At 38.1% G+C, this 7170-nt stretch overlaps 1 long non-coding RNA gene across 1 annotated transcript; it reads right to left on the reverse strand.

Annotated features, from left to right (window-relative positions):
* Positions 1–1307: 1307 nt before the first annotated feature.
* On the reverse strand, positions 1308–5259 carry LOC106938410 (uncharacterized). Its single transcript, XR_001422611.1, has 3 exons — positions 5030–5259; positions 3143–3201; positions 1308–3064 (listed from the first exon to the last, which is right to left on the reverse strand). It is a non-coding gene; the product is annotated as an uncharacterized LOC106938410 (long non-coding RNA).
* Between the last annotated feature and the right edge of the window lie 1911 nt (positions 5260–7170).

Below are 7170 nucleotides of genomic sequence, written 5' to 3' on the forward strand. Positions count from 1 at the left end.
AAGCTATCCATTTGAACAATTCATCGTTTTTAAAATATATAGACACCGTTGAAAATACTATGGCAGTCTAGAATGTGATGTTTAAACCGAATGAGATGGATTTAATAAAATCCCACTCCTTTTAAAACTGGGATTGATGGATTATATTTTGCATATATGTTATGTAGCCTAAGAGGACATTTATCAGATTATTCTGATGGTCTCATGTAGTGCTTGATTATTGTTTATTGCTCACATATATAAATAAACAAATCCATTTGTTCATTTTTGTAGATTTTTGTTCTGAAGCAATATTTGTTTTTTCTATGAAGTTACAAATCCCAATGTGTTTTATAAAGTCAAAGGAAGCTAATCAACGCCTTTCAACATTTTATTCAAATAAAAATGTGCCGTGTAGCAACATTATTCACATATCCCAAAATAAACAAATAAATCAGGTTGATCCAAGGTGATGGAAACATGGAAGACAGGAAATATAAATCTGAAAACTTGCTAGAAAAAAAAAACTTTCCTAAGGCTAGAGACCTACCAGCACTACAAGTCTAAAGACACAGCCCAAGCTAAAAAGAATCGACATAAAAGTATCTCAGAATAGCCTAGACACTTGAGTATCTGTGACAAGACTTCTAAACTGCTATGTAACGAGAAACGAATAAATAGTAATAACAGAAAACATTGCGGCTCTACACATATATAAAGCTCAAAACATACGCCAACAGACTTGCAGCTGGAAGAACAGCAAAGAGCAGCTACAATAAAATCAAAGACTATTTAATGGTCAGGAAACACAATATATTTCATCACTGAGTCACAAACATTAAACCTATAGTTGCTGCAGCTAGCCAAGACATATTGGGGCTTTTCTGTTATCCGGCAATAAAAAGTTGCAAATTGCCATCTAATAGTGCATGTTACAGGTCCTGAGTAGGAGTGAGGTTATTCTGAAGCATCTCTAAGTAGGTGCATTAATATATTCACATGGGGAAAGAAATCACAATGTAACATCAAGCAACTGCTTTTGGCTAAATTTGGTGAGTCCAGTAGCCAGCTGTATCTGCATCTGAACACATACAGCAACCCTATTTTAGAGAAACTGTCATTGAGCTTTAATATTAATTTAAGTTAAACATGGATTAATTTAAAATGTTTGAATTATTTATTTATTTATTTAAAGAAACATGTTTGGTCAACTGTAATCTCAGTCTGGTATGAACACATTCTCATGAACATTTTCAAATGTCATAAATTCAATTTAATGTTTCACTTCTAAATACTTTTTATTTTTGTAAGGACTTTTATTAAAAAGATATATTCCTTTTAACAGAATATTACATCACTGCGTTACACACACGCTAGTAAAAAAAAAAAAAAAAAGTATTTGCACTGTGACATTTTCCCAGATTTCTGCTCATTCTTCATGAGTCAAGACCACGAGGGGCGCCGCTGGTTACGCAACGCTTTGTTTACATTTACTGACCAGATGTCACACAGCACTGCCCGTCACAAGACGAGCAGGAATCACACAGCAGATCTTATGAAGAGTCAGTTTTCCTTTACTTATCGACTTTAAAAATGGAGCAGAATATCCATGTAGAGTCAGGCATAAAGTACTGAAGAGAAAGGGAATTACATATAATCCCACACGTTTTAATGCCTCTGGTTGTCTGCCGTTGTGTGGATGGAATAAAGTTGATTTCAAAATCTATTTAAATGGTTTAGACTACTGCAGAGAGAAACACTGATGATGATGATGATGATGGGGTGATTGCAGCAGCGGCTCTTATGTTGCATCACCACCTTTTAGTACTGGAGTCTAAAAGTCTCCTACCTTACAGTTCATCAGTGGCCCATTGCTGCTTCTTCCTGATGATTAGCCTAAAACCCACCCAGGTGACAGTCCATGTCTTTGAATGAGGACTGTATGTGCAGACTAGAAAATTTCTGAAGAAATTTAAACGGGGCCTGAAAAAGCTGGTTGGAACCCAGTGCTCTGATGCTAAAAATTAGCATCAGGTTAAAATTAGCATCAACGCTAAGCTTAGCTAACATTTACTAAACAGCATGCGGATAATCTCAAGCATGTTGACTAACATGGACTTCTCTATTCAGTATTAGTGTATAAACTAAAATTAGCCAAAATGCTAATGTTAGCACAAATGCTATCAGTGGTAATTCCATTCAAAGAGACTGGAGAACGTACCATCTAGAAAAGTTTTCTCTGCCAAAGCGATATATGTAATCGTTGAAATTACAGCGAAGGCTGTGATGTCAATCTCCTCAGACATAATAACTTCCTGGTCCAGGGAAGTTTTTTTTCTTGGAACAGTGGAGAATCTGTTCTCAAAGACTGTATTGTCATGATCGCATGCTTCCCCATCAGGGGTCATTTTCAATTCTTCAAACAACGCACCGCATTGTAACGTCTTCTTTGTCAAATCAACATCACTGGTTTCAAATTCAACTTTTTGTCCCTCAGAGAAAACTTTCCCATCCAAAGTCTTCCTTTGGGAAGACTGGAAAAGAAAATCAAAATGTTCTCTTTGGGCTATGGTTTCACAGATATCCTCATCCAGGGTACTTTTCAATTTGAAGATACTGTATGTGCAGCTTGTGATGTGTTCCTTGTCAAATCGATAGCTGTGATTTCACCGTCTACTTTCTTTTCAGCTTGCGATGTTTACTTTGTGGAAGCCATTTTCTTTTCCTCACGCCAAACTTCCCGGTCTGGGTTAGTGTTTTCTTCAGGCACATTGGAAGAATCGTCCCAAAAGACTCTGCTCTGATCCTGAGAGCTAGCTTCCTGAAATCCTTTTCAGAAAGCAACCTGTCAAAGAGTTTTCTGACTCCTGTAGTGACTGAAAATCCAAGACCACAACTGTTAAAAAGAGACATGGTGACTGGATATTAATCTCAACAACACTAAAAATACTTGCGTGATGCAACGTTGAGATTAAACAAACTGTTTGGAGCTCACTGTGGGCAAGGTCTTGCTTCTGATCGTTGCTGTGGAAATGATAGATCAGTTCTGCTTGACTCAAAGCAGACACTCTTCTGCGCATGTCGCCTTCACAACACAGGAAAGAAAACATTATTCTATTTTAAAGTATTTACAATAAAGTTAATAAAATAATTTACAACTCACCACCAACGCTGATCACCTCTGTTTGCTCGGCACAACTCTTGCACCCAGCTTTGCTGCATCTGCAGTTACCAGAGGTTTTATATTTAGCACAGCATCTCTGTACCTCACACTGCCTCCCATTGAACCCGCTTCATTTTTAATTTCTGAATGCTTAGTTCATCACCTGCCTTGATGGATGCAGCTACACCTTCATTTTCCCTCTAATCCAGTGGAGCCCAAAGTCGATCCTCGAGGGCCGGCATCCTGCGTGTGTTAGTTCTCACCCTGGTGGTTGTAACAACCTTTTCAGCTTGTCAATGTTCCTCTTAGACCTTCTAACGAGCCATCATTGGATCCAGGTGCGTGCCGGCACTCAAGGACCCACTTTGGACACCCCTGCTCTAGTCTGTCAGACTTTTATAGGAATACGGATCAAATCGCGTCCCGTATCGGTCCGATACAGGATACAACATTTAACAGCCAAATACGGGACGATTCCGTATTTTACGGGACTGGTGGGAACTCTCATCCTGTTGGTACTATCAGCATGCTAACGACTATGCTAGTGATAGCTAACATTAGCCTGGTACCTAAATAAGCATTTTACCCAATTTTTGATTCAGCTATATTTATCATACTGAATAGATTAAGTTAATGTAGATCAACATGGTTGTGATATGACACATGCTACTGAGAGCATTTAAGCTAGCCTTAGCATTTTGGCTAATTTTAGCTTGTACACTAATGTTTGGACTTACTTTTACTTACTAAGAGTAAGTCCATGATAATATTAATAGTATAGATTCTCCACATGCTATTGACTGCATTTTAGTTCACCTTAGCATTGTTGCTCATTTTCACCACCAATGCTAGGTTCCAACTTACACACACATTTTGGCAGGCCCGTTTTAAAGTTCTTCAGAAAATGTCTAGTTATGGTTTTAGCCTAATAACTCATAATGTTGTTTTCATTAAATTTGTTGTAACTCAGATTTTTTAACATGTCTAAAACTTATGTGAACTACTCTCTTCTGCAAGGCACCTTTTTGTCTTTATTTTTTATTTTTTCTCTGTCTGACTATCTAGACCTTTTAGGTCTACTTTAACATAAATCTGTAAACACTTCTCTGAAACCTCAGGTGTCTTGTATTTAATGAATCAACGCAGCAGGTAATTGCTGTTCAAACACACCTCCTCTTACGCCTCCAGCTCTGAAATGATTGTATTTAAAATATAATCATGACCTCCCAAATGACTCCTGAGAGCAGCAACAGATAGAAAAGTATGATATTCTTTAAGAATTTCATACACTGATGCTTAGCGTGCAGTCAGACTGGCACTAATAGGATTTAAATCATATTCATTAGGTAGAATTACTCATTTGATCTCCATACCTAGATCAAGTTGTGAGTTTGAGCTACGCTGGAAAGTTAAAAGTCAGCAGAGACAAAAGAACTTGCAGCGGTTCTTGAAGAAACGTTTCTACAAAGTATCCACTGCTCTGCAATGGCCCATCAAATAAAACACCTACAACATAACGTTACAAAATGAGAAAAAGCACATAAAGTTGTCTTTCACAACTCACTGTAAGCCAACAGAAATAGTTGAATTGACTGAACAGAAGAAAAAAGGATTAGAATAAGAGATTTTGTCATTCTTCAGGACAAAACTGTATGAAATGACATGCAGAGAGAGAAAAAAAAAAGGCCGTGCAACTTCACACCAAGGACTCTCTCTGCTTTTTGCACCAACTGCTTCCAAGTCTGGGTTTTGTTACACACTCGGTTGTCCGCAGCTTCCTTCGTCCCTTTAAATATCGACCCGTCTCTAATCCCAGTCATTGTATCTTCAAATTGTAAAATTGTAATCGCATATGAATGTAGAAGGTAAGATTTGTGCACTTGTTACCAAAAGCAGACGACGAGACCGGCAGCAGCGGCTGTGGAAGGTTTTTTTTTTGTTTGGTGTGCCTCGTGAAGATGTCGGTGCAGAAAGTCACAGCGTTGGAGCAGCAAAGCATTCCCCTGTTAAAAGAGCAAAGTAGAGCAACAAGAGATTTTCTCAAGAGAACAACATGTTTTCACTCTTCTCCCAGGGGGCAAGAGTTTAATAATAATAACAGTCAGTTTTTCTTTCTTTTTTTTGTTGATCCTCTTCTGTTGGCTCAGCTCCTCTTTTTGTCCACGGAGAAATGCATCTGTTTGCTGCGACATGAGACACAGATATTATTACTCATGTTGCCCGTCAACATTTTTGGATGGGCTCCAGCTACCATGTATCCAGAGGTTTATTTTTGTTTGCCTTCCTACAAATTGCTTTAATATCGGTTTCAAACGCTGAGAAATCCGGTGAACCTCGCAGTAGTTAGAGTTCAGCATTTATCTGAAAATGATCATTACTCCTCCCGATGGATTAGAAGCTGTTGTCAGGTTGCATTTGTGACCTTTTTGCTGATTTTCATGCAGAGGCTGAAAGACATTAATCTTCTCTGACTTTCACACTATGGCGTGTCACATAATTCCCCCAAATAGCACATCAAACATCATTTCTGTGGCACTGTACCCCTCAACCACGACACGTCAAATACCTGGGAACTTGTCCTTATGTGTTAGTGTCATACAAAACGTTTGGATAGAAAACAAAATTGCTATTAATTACGCAGCTAAGCGCTGCAAAGGCCTACCGTAACCGTACTGTTTCTTCTTTTCATAAAGCCCCCAAAAAGCAAAGGAATTAGCTTTTTGGAAGCTTTATCATAGTCAAAAACTCACCAAATTTGGCAGACCTGTCAAGTCTGCGTGAAAATTACGTAATTTAAGGTAGTCGCAAAAATCGCAACAGAAACGGCTCAACAGCGCCACCTAGCAACTTTCAAAATACCATCTGCATTGACCTTACTTCATTGTAGAGACATTAATTTTGGTACACTTGTAGAGCTCCCTAAGACACAGAAAATTCAATTAATGTCATAGTGCAAGTCAAACAGGAAGTCGGCCATTTTGGATTGAAGTTCCGATTTTGACCCCATTTTGGTCGTTTACAGCCTTCGCATTTGATCGAACTCCTAGGGATTTCAATCGATTGGCTTCAAACTTGGTCAGTTGGTTCATAAAGCATGGCTGATTAAAAATTATCAAAACGGGGACTTTTTGTGAATGCTGAAAGGGCGTTACTGAGGGTCAAAGTCTATATACTCGCCATAAAACACGAAACTGTTATAACTCCTACACAAAAAACTCACAGAGGCACCAAACTTTTAGTGATTGATAATCATCGGGTGCCCACCTGAGACGGCTTTCAAAGCTTTTCCAAAAGTCAATTATTTGGCTATCAAGAAACATGTAAGTTGATTTTTAAGGACTAAATTATTTGTTTATGGAAAATTATGAAAGGCAAATAAGACTTGTATCTTTAATCTGTTTATTTAATTAGGTGCCTGTTACAAGTGAGGCCATTCGACAAATCAAGGAGGCAGGAGATGTGCAACCTCCAGGGTCATATCTCAGTTTTTTCAAAGAAAGAGTTAAATGCCTCAGCAGACAGACCGAGGAGGAGAGGAGAAGCCACAGGAGTGATTTTGGACTCGTTTTCAAACTCAGGTTTTTAATACTCAGTGTTTCCAGTTACAAACTTAGGAAATATTATAGAATTAGACAACTACCTTTTGTTTTATCTCTTAAAAATCCATATTTTCACAAGGTAATGAAGCCATACTTGGACCATCTGATTGAGCATCTTGAGAGGAGATTCCCAGAGATGAACATCCTTGCTGCATTCAACATACTCAGCCCACAATCAGTGGAGAAGGAAGAAGATGACTTTCAAGAGACTCCTTGTCAAAATGTTTCCCACTTTGGATGAAGAGGCAGTACTCCAAGAATGGACAAGTTTCAAAGTCCATCTTGGCCAAGGCATTTTAAGGTAAATAGCAGAAGCAAAGTGTCTAAGAAATTTCTATAAAACATTAAATTTTTATTATTCACTTTTTCCCTAAAAATAATTATTCCAAAAACATTTGTTTGTTTGTTTTAGGACAGGTCACAGCTGGA

Source organism: Poecilia latipinna, unplaced genomic scaffold (genome assembly GCF_001443285.1).
Source record: "Poecilia latipinna isolate Pla-1442-1.1 unplaced genomic scaffold, P_latipinna-1.0 Scaffold2585, whole genome shotgun sequence".
Lineage (NCBI taxonomy): Eukaryota > Metazoa > Chordata > Actinopteri > Cyprinodontiformes > Poeciliidae > Poecilia > Poecilia latipinna.